Here is a 10,538-nt window from a genome sequence, read left to right as displayed (position 1 = left end):
ATATAGGTGTGTAGAAAACAGTTCTCATGCTCTGCATCCACTTCCAAGTAAGGGTCATAGAGCAGTCTCTGATCTGGGTGGTTATCCATTAGTCAGAAATGTGAAAGTCTGAAAAGACATCTTAAAAGGCCAATAGGCCAAAGGTTCTATAATAGTGTTGTTATTTATAGGAGTAATTGCGGAAGTTGCAAATCTTGTGACCTCCAAAACAGTGACTGGTAATCATTTATTCCTATGTCTTTGCAGAATTCAGACCCCTCTCATCTTCCTAACCTGATGGACTTTCATTGTTTTAAAAATGTGGTTTAATTTTGGGAAGGCCTGTTTTCACTTAAACTATAAACATTTATCCCAAAATTAACTTGGCCCATGTCCAGGAATGACCAAAGGCAGTTTAGAGGTAAAAGGCAAGATGGAGTTGGTTAAAATGCTGTCCTTCATTTGCTGCTGCAGCAGCTCAACAGATCTCCTTCACTGTCATCATTTTCTCACTGTTACAGTTTTCACAAAGGCAGTTTTAGAAGATCAGATCCTAAGATTACCTCTTGGAATCCTAAGACTGTCATAAGCTGAAGGCTGCAGAAATTAGGAAATTCTGTGGCAATGCTTACTCCTTGCTTATATTAGTGTGGATTAGTTTCTTTATAAAAAATGGAGAAATTCCACATCTGGACCCCAGTTTTCCTTCTCATTGCTCCTCCCCAGAGTTTTACTGCTCTTCCTATTTTCCACTTAGAATTAATGGTTTGGTCACACTTACTGCTTGAAGACAGTCTCCTCTCTCTTTCATGGATACTTCTAAGGTAACTCAATGAATTCTGGGCAAGTTCAGGGCCACCCCAAACAGCCTGAAATCTTGAGACACAACATGGAGTTTCTGAGGTAGTGCTCACTGCTCTTTGAAAGGGGAGAATTAGATTAGAGCCTTAAGGAAAGTCAAGTTTTAGAATCCAGAATGAAGCTGGTAATGTAGAGATTGAGTTAGGAGATGGCTTATTGTTTGGCTTTGAAAGCAGAAACTGGATAATGCCTAGAAGGAACAGAAAAGTCACTTTTTGTTATTGTTGTTACTATTGATTGTTTTAAAGGTAGAAGTGATTGTATAGGTGTAATGGCTGAAGGAGCCCATAGAGAGTTGATGTCTGATATTACAGTCTCTGAAATGACTATCTGATTAACCCATTGAATTGAAGCAGCTGAATATCTTTACCATATTTTAAATGACAAATTGAGGCCAAGGCAACACTGGTTTTAACACAAACCTTCCTTTTCTTACCACCCAACAATAAAGACAAGCATAATATTCATTTTCACTTTAGGCTCTGGGGACAAATCAGTAAGTAAAATCTATTGATGCAGGAACAATGTAAACACTTGTAGGTAACGATGTAAACTCCTTGTCAATGTCAGAAAGAGGAGCTGTGTTTGTAACCTCATATTTGCAGAAGCACTATAACAAAGGGTAAATTTTTCAGTGATTGCATTTTGTTCTGATTTCTACCTTCTCCTGAATCTGTTATTCTCCTTTTTCATTAAATCTGTACCAGCCTCCTGTACACTCATAATCTCTGCCCTATAGTGAAATTCACCAGTCAATGTCAATGCCTTGGTTATCCACACTGTTGAAAGCAAACAGCAGCAAATCATTTTAAGTTCATTTGATGATAAATGCACTATTAATGGATCAGAAAGACAAATGGACTCCAACTGCAAATCCACACAATGTCATAGGAGTTTACTGTAAGGGTGAGGGTAGTTGAATTTCCAACATGATATATAGAAAGCATAACTTTTATGACATAAACATTTGTATACCATACAATTGAGTTGCAGTAACAGGCCTCTGGGGTAATGAGGTAATTTTTCTCATTTTGTGAGTTAAAACTTTAGAAAAATGCTGTCCTTCATTTGCTGCTGCTGCAGCTCAACAGATTGTGAGCCACCATCACTTCCCCTGCTGGGAATGGCCTTCTCTGTCCAAGACAGAGAAAGATAACCAGAAAACTCAAGGCTAGACATGACACTTGTTTTCTATAGCAAACTTTCTGATGAAAGCAGTGGCTTTCAAATTGCATGGTCCATGAAACTTCAGTATTCAAAAAAATGTTCAGGGACACCTTATTTATATTTGAGTAGAAGGTGGGGCTATGGATCTCCCACCCCAAGTTCAATCAAAGCAGTTTCTCTGTGGTCATTTATATATCGTGGATTTCTGACTTAGACTTTACTTTTTAAATGGATTTCATCAATTAAAGAAACTTGGAAAACTCCGATTTTGGTTTAATTAGAATTTGAGCAAATCTACTCAAGTGGAGGATTACATGGAGTAGGAATGAAAAAAGAAAGTAACGGACACAGTATCTTGGGCCTGCAGATAACACAAAATCACTGACTCATGCAGTTTGTATAGTTATATAACAAACTGTTTTGTGTTTATAGTAACTCCGAAGACAATCACAGAAAATCTGCCCCGACAAATGGTATCTGGATTCAGACAAGACTGCCTTTCAGAAGCAGTGAAGTCTTGGGTCATTTATTCAGCATACTGATTCTCCTTTTTCTAGTGTTAAGGAGTTTTTCTAGTTTTATAAGAGGACTAGTAACATCTACTTCACAGAGGCATTGTAGGGATAGATGATTTAACAGGCATGAGCAGGTGTTCACAGAAAGAATAGTTGCCTTGCCTTTTTTTCTGTGTTCTTATATTCACCCAATTATCACTGAAAGATTAATTTCTCCTTTGATTTGTGGTTAACAAGTCAAGTTTCCAGGCCATTCTATATTCAGTGCCTTAGAGAGAAAGAAAAATATATTTTGGACTCAGTGTCAACTCAGTCATCATGAAAATAAGAGCCTGTGAATAGAGAAGGTGTGCATGGAGATGGCAGCCAGAATTTCTAATGAGTTACTTCAGGGCTCCCCCAGGTTGCCTCATATGAATGTTTTGGTCTTCTCCCAGAGGGAAGAGCTGTGCCCAAACTCAAGTTCTACAGGACCAGAGCCCTCACATTTTCTACATGGACTGCTTGAAGCCTGGCAATTCTTAGCACTCTGCTAAACAATCTGATCTCAGATCACTTGGCACCCAAGTGTAAGGTGCAGTGTTGCTGTCATATCTGTCTTAGGAAAAAGAACAGAATAGATTCTTTGAGTGGAGTGCAGTTCCACAGTATATTCAGCTATGCCCAAACCCAAGAATTTCTTTTCACAATATGCTGAGAGAATGGGCACCATAATACCCCTGAGCCTTCTGCCCAAAGTCCAGATTTGATTCAGTGACCGTCATTATTGTTTGCCCACAGCAGTGTACCCCAAAATCATAGCTGTAACAATAATACTAAAGACTTTTCTAACTTGAAAAATCTTCCCCTTTAAAAAAGATGTGATAAATGTGTTCACATGAGAAATATGTAGGGCACGTGGCAATTTTCAATCAACATTAGGGTTGTGTGAACTGGCTAAAATGTAACTGATAATATTAGAAGCTTAAACATAATAAAAATATCCCAACTGACATTCCTTTCATTGGAATCCATGGAATTTCAGGGAAAGTATTTGATTTTATGCTTTGCTTTTTATATTATTTTGTTTCAAAGTATTTGATAGCCAATAATATTTTAAGGAGATAGTTTAATGTATTAGATAATACTACTATAAATGCTTTAGCAAAAAATTTATACATAAACAAGAAAATTAATTTAAATTTTTCTTATTGTATACTTTAAACATAGTAACCTCAAAGAACACTTACACATGAGATTGTGTGAATTCAAAAGAAATAAAACCTCCTAATAGTATACAATTCAGATATTTAAGAAATGAAAACGTGCCTTTTCTCCAATTAGTTAAAAATATTCTCAAATTATGATGTTTTATGAAGACACATTCTCTTGGATAAGTCATTTCATTTAGTGGAGAAAATGATGATGGTTTGACAGTTTGTAATTATTCTATAATGTACTTTTATTATTTTTATTATGATTAATATATATTTTATATTTATTTAAAGTTGTATTTATTTCATTATTATATTGAGGTCTTTCAACAAACAGTGAACAGTTAGTACATTGTAGATGTAGGCAAAGGACAAACAGGTCACTACCCCTGACCTCAGGGAGATTTCAGTCTAGCTAAAACAATTACCCATTTACATAGAAAGTGAATATGTGTGAATAAAGAACTAATGTGTGATAAGTCAGAACGTTGGCAGGGAGTCCTAACCTATCTAGGAGTGACCATGGAGGCAAGATTCACATACAGTAATGGTTTATAGGCAGAAGCCTGAGACAGGAATAAGAGAAATGTACCAGGAGAAAAGGAAGAATCAGCCCATAGAGAATCGAGACCTCGGAAGAAGAAGAAAAGAGGGAGTTCTAGAGGGGAGATGTAGGTAGGGATCAGATCATGGAAGCCTTAGGATGGGAAAATAAAAATACATAATAACTTATTGGAAGAGGGCAACCGCAGAATCCAGTTTTAAAATACACAACACAAATGGCTGTTAACATGAAAGGAGTTCCTGGAAGGGGAAACTGCTTGAATAAAGGCAGCACAATAGGAGATCTTCAGAAGTTAGCACATGAAGAGCACAGGAAATCTGGGGCAAGCTGGGGGAAGTTCTGGACAGAGGAGAAAAGATTGTTTGGGACCTGATGGTGACAGGCTTTGTATTCTACATGGAAGAATTTGAATGCAATCCCCATGACAATGGGAAGCCATGGATGATCAGATCTATTGTGGAGCGTCCACTCCATTAATTTGAATTGGAGGTTGGGAGAAGAGTTAGCCGGCAGTGGCAGTCACAATCCAGAATGTGATGATGAGGGCTTGTACTGGAACACTGGCAGTAGGGATAAACAGGTGGAAATCTACCGGAGAGCAATTTTAATGTCTACAGTTGTTAAAATTTCATAACTGCTTGTATTTTAATACAGAGTGAAGTCGTTTTGACTTTGCTTTGTTCTATTTTGTCTTTTGGGAGGTGGTGACCCTGGAAAACTAGTTTTTTTTTTGTTTGTTTGTTTGTTTTTTTTTTAAGTTAGCCTCTCTGTTCCCTTGAAGGGTCAATTTGGAGAGTTAGAGACAGTTGATTCTTATGTAATATATCATATGTCAGCATTTAGGTGTTCACATTTTACAATTAGAATGTTGAAGAAGCATCCTGGAAATGGGGGAAGCCAAGTTGCTGATGCTATGAATAATTGACTTAGCTCATGCTATGGACAAGTAAGTGTGGAAATTGCAACACAGACCATGGTCAACAGGAATCATTATTTGTTATTGGGAGCTTCTGGCATCATGAGCCCTTGTGATCACAGACAGAAAAAGCAAACAAAAATTCCAACAGCCAATGCATTCCTCTCTGTCCAGCAATGTGCCCTACTATCAGGCGTACCTTCCAATTCTAATCTGTGCTATTTCCTGGCAATGTTTGTTGGATTAGGAATCAAACTTAAAAGTATATCTATTTCTCTGTTTCCAGATCTTCTCAATATTTTTTATTGTCTAATGCACCACTACTGTCTCTGCCTAGTTCTTATTTTCCTCTGGGATTAAAACTATCAAGTTTCCATGTTCACTGAAAAGCTGCTGCTCCATAGACATCATGAGAACATACTCCACTTGTCATTTTTCTTTAGGCAATGATCTCTCAGGATGTATACACAAACTGAAAGAGATAATTCAGCTGGAAACAATGTTATTTAAAACAGGAGAGGAAATACATTCTCATTATCAGCTCATGAGACCAATTCTAAACTTGTATTCAAAGTCAGTGTGAGTGCCGGTGAGCAGAGAAACGAAGAATGAAGTGTAAGGAAAGATATTAGAAAAAAATGGAATGCAAGAGGTATCCTGTAGGGATAGCAAGGAGAACATTTGAAAAGAAAGTGTGATGTGGGGAGACTTACTTCGTGGTTATAGTAATGGCTTGTTTGGATGTAACTTACCAGGATGTAAGTGTTCTGTGGCGTAGTTTCTGATGTCTTTCATCTTTAAATGCCATTAGCACCATTCGTAATTCAATGAGTCTGGATAAATAATAACCAAATAAATGAAAAATCAATTAACAAGCAAAACAAATGAAACAGACACAAAATACAAGTACTATGAAACACTCGACTTGAAATATAAAAGTTGTGGAAGTGGGCTTAGCGCTGAAGGAAATCCAGAGTCAGGTGCATTGAATTCAGAAATTCAATGTCCTGAGCTAGGCTGTTCCACTGAGATCAGCAGCAAACATCCCTAAGAATTCATTTTTGTAATTATTTATTCATGTATATATACAAAATTGACACTTTGCTTTATCAAGTTGACTGTGCTGTGCATCTATTGTAAATTTTGAGTGATGGCGATGTTTTAATCCTAGAAATTACTGTGATTAGGTTCTTATTATCTCACTAGTTGAGATGTACACAAAAATTAATGTCCAATCACCAATCCTATTTCTTCTGGTTTCTGAAATCTGGTCTAGGAGCTCAGGGTTAGATATAGTCAAAGACACCTCCCTAACTGTATATCTCAGAGCCCTCTGCCTCCCACATCTTTCTTACCGGACACAGCAATCAGCTAAAAGCTCCTAGATTCTCATATCGTTGTCTGCTTGTTTTTGTTTTCACAAAATAAAAACTGCTTTGGGATTTGGTAAACTCTTGATTCTTACTTTGATTAAACTTGTGTATTACATGTTAATTTTACATATCACTACCAGTTTCACAGAGTTAACAGAATTTACCTTGGAATATGACACACATCTGCTCAGCCTTCTCTGGTAATTCCCCACACTGCTCCACATGACAGAATGTCTGCTGGGGTACCTAAGCCTGTTGATATACTCTCCTCTGTGCTTTAACCAATGCTCTGTTCATGAGTCATCTTACAGCTTTTCTTCTTACATGATTTCATTTGCATTTATTTTATTTTTAAAGTTTGTTATTGTGATAAAAATATGAATAATTTAAAATTTACTATTTTAACCACGTTTTAGTGTACAGTTCAGGGACATTAAGTACATTCACATTGTTGTGCAACCATTGCCACTATCTATCTCAAGAAATTTTTCATCTTCCCAAACCGAGATTCTGTGGCCACTAAATAACCCCGTATGTTTTAAGTTTTTACCGCAGTATAACACATGCAGGAAAATCTCACATATTTACTATCAGAATATGAGTACCCCTATATAATTCCCACTAGGTAAAGACATGGGGTGCCAGAACCTTAAAAGCTACCTTTTGGTCTTCCTGGTCATCATTTTTCCCTTTTTCTGAAAAGGCAAATTTCTATCCTAGAGGTAACCCCTGTATATAAAACAGCCTATTGCATTGGCTTTTTTTGCTCATTCAGTTTCTTTGTGAGTTTCATCCATGTTTCTGTGTATAACTAACTGTGAAATGTTGATTTTCATTGTTGTATGTAAAGTACTCGACTGTATAAATATATATCATGATTTATTGACTTATTTAGACTTGATGGACTTTGAGCCATATTCAAATTTCAAATTTTGCCTATTATGAAAAACACTGCTATAAAAATTCTTATGCAAGCATTTTGATCCAAAAGTGCATATATTTTATATACATATTATACAGTATATTTTCATTTTATTTCTAAATTTATATTTAACCAGAAGTAGAATTGTAGTGTATAGGCACATTAAACTTTAGTATGTAACACTAAATAATTTTTTAAGGCAGTAATTTCAATTTGTACTTCTAGCAGCTGTGAATGAGTCCTCAAAATGTACCACATCTTTGGCAACACTTGAAGTTCTCAGTCTTTTAAATTTTTACCATTCTAGTAAAATATAATGGTATCTCATTTTTTTTTTTTTTTTTTTTTTTGAGACAGAGTCTCGCTGGGTCTCCCAGGCTGGAGTGCAGTGACCGGATCTCAGCTCACTGCAAGCTCCGCCTCCCGGGTTTACGCCATTCTCCTGCCTCAGCCTCCCGAGTAGCTGGGACTACAGGCGCCCGCCACCTCGCCCAGCTAGTTTTTTGTATTTTTTAGTAAAGACGGGGTTTCACCGTGTTAGCCAGGATGGTCTCGATCTCCGGACCTCGTGATCCGCCCGTCTCGGCCTCCCAAAGTGCTGGGATTACAGGTTTGAGCCACCGCGCCCGGCCTCATTGTCTTTTTAATTTGCCTTCCCTTAATGATGAATGAGATTGACCACCTTTTCATGTTTATGGCATTTTAGTATTCTCTTTTATGAAGTTAATATTTAAGTATTTTGCCAATTAAAATAAGTTATACTTTATTATTGATTTATAAAACTTCCTTACATATTCATAGCCATTTGTTAGTTATATGTGCTATAATAAATGTCTTCTCTCACTTTTTTTTCTTTTTTTTGAGACCGAGTCTTGCACTGTTGCAATCTTGGCTTACTGCAACCTCTGCCTCTTAGGTTCAAGTGATTCTCCTGCCTCAGCCTCCCGAGTAGCTGGGATTACAGGTGCCCACCACCATGCCCAGCTAATTTTTCTATTTTTTTTTTTTTAGTAGAGACAGTTTCACTATGTTGGCCAGACTGGTCTCCAGTGCCTGACGTAGTGATCCACCTGCCTCGGACTCCCAAAGTGATGGGACAGGCATGAGCCACTGCACCTATCTGGCCCTTCTCTCACTTTTTTATCGACATATGTTTGTACATTTTTATGGGGTACATCTAGTATTTTGTTATATGCATAGAATGTATAATGATCAAATCAGGTTGTTTGAATATCCATCACTTCAAGTATTTATTATTTTTATGTGTTGGAAACACTTGCAGTCCCCTCTTAGCTATTTTGAAATATACAATATATTGCTGTCAACTCTAGTCATCCTACTCTGCCATCAAACATTGTAACTTATTTTTCTGTTTAACTGTATGTTTATACCTATTATACATATCCTCATCTCCCTTACCTTCCACCATGATCATGAGGCCTCCCCAGCCACGTGGAACTGTGAGTTCAATTAAACCTTTCTTTTTTAAGTTGCCCAGTCTCAGATATGTCTTTATCATCAGTGTGAAAACGGACTAATACAGTAATAAAACAAAAGATGACACTTAGAACTGGGTCACTTGGCCCTTTCTCTTCTTATTTCCTCCCAGTTCAAAATGCTTGCATATTTTAATAGCCAGCATTCTCGTAGATCTGCAGTTGGGTTCCATACACTCAAGCCTTAGCACAATCTTTGTAGTTTTAGCCTTTTTCCAGAAAATCGACTTAGTCTGCCCACCATAGCCACTCTGCTTCCTGTTAGAATGCCACTTTCCCTGGGCCTACAGAGAATCCTTGCCCTTCTTGTACTGTGTTACTTTATGGGGTTGGTACTTGCCCCACTTCTTACAGAAAGTCCGGTAGGTTTTAGGAACATTCACCGTGTTTGCGTGAGTGCTATTGGCATGGAAAGGATCCCTATACATTTTCTTTATCTTACTTTATTCAGCATCTAAGACCTTAGCATGTTGTAAAATGTGGTCTCTTTCCCAATATCAGTTGAACTGAGAAATGTATTAGAATCTGACATGGGAGGATCCATGTTTTCCTGCAGAGAACTGAGCCAAGAGGAGGCAAGCAGAGCAAGCACAGAACCCTGCAGCAGTATTTATAATCAAGGGATAATCAAGGTCTGCAGCAGAGGTGGTTGGACTCAATTATTCTTTCCCAGATTATGCCATCAGTATCTATACCTTCGAATCATACTACTATTGAAAGATAACTGATATTGAGGGCTTATAGGCAACCTGCTCTGAGCTTAGCAAGAAAATTACAATCCTATGAAGAAAGTAATATTATTATCCCACTTTAGAGGTAAGGGACCTGAAAGTAAAGAGACTGACAACTTACCCAAGGGCATAGAACTAGTAAAGGTTGATCCAGTGTTTGTATCCCTTTTTTCTGATTCCAGAGTCCGTGTAAACAAATATACTACATATGTCCTTCTTCCTCATGTCTCAGTGGTGAACTCAGACCTCAGATAGCCTTGGGAGCAGTTTTTGGTCATCTCAGTATCACATCTTTAAACCAATGCTTCTCAATCTTTATTGCACGTGAATCACTTGGAGATCTTTAAATGCAGATTCTGTTTGGGTGAGTCCGGGGTGAGGCCCAAGGATCTGTGTTCTAAAACGCTCCCTGGCAATGCTGTCGCTGCTGCTGCTGACACAGGCCCAAGCTTTGAGAAAACAGCAAGAGTTTAACCCATCTGTAGTCTGTGAAGTTGAGCTGCGAAGTCCAGTAGGTCACATCTACACCTGCTTGCCTTGATTGGCTGAATAATTCCAGCTGCTGTGCATTCCCCTTCAGGGGTCACTTGCTTAATGAAAGAGCTACATAGGCTGTTTCATCAATTTGCCCACAGTAAATGGTATTACAAAAAAGAATTTCTATGTCTCTCTCTGATTTTCTTCATGCTCTGGAGAAGGCTGTGAAATAGGTAATTTATGCCAGCAGTTACAGATTACACATTTATTTAGCTAACTGACTGCAATAATAAGACCCTACAGGGGGCCAAATGGGCTTTCGTGGTCTTTACAATGCTGAAAA

At 37.7% G+C, this 10,538-nt stretch overlaps 1 pseudogene; it reads right to left on the bottom strand.

Moving 5' to 3' along the window:
• Positions 1–9,055: 9,055 nt before the first annotated feature.
• LOC108532797 (60S ribosomal protein L36a-like) lies at positions 9,056–9,415 on the bottom strand (annotated as a pseudogene).
• Between the last annotated feature and the right edge of the window lie 1,123 nt (positions 9,416–10,538).

This window comes from Rhinopithecus bieti, unplaced genomic scaffold (genome assembly GCF_001698545.2).
Source record: "Rhinopithecus bieti isolate Rb0 unplaced genomic scaffold, ASM169854v2 scaffold_10524, whole genome shotgun sequence".
Taxonomy (NCBI): Eukaryota; Metazoa; Chordata; class Mammalia; order Primates; family Cercopithecidae; genus Rhinopithecus; species Rhinopithecus bieti.
The sequence above is the reverse complement of the archived record's forward strand: the minus strand, read 5'-3'. Positions and strand labels throughout refer to the sequence as shown.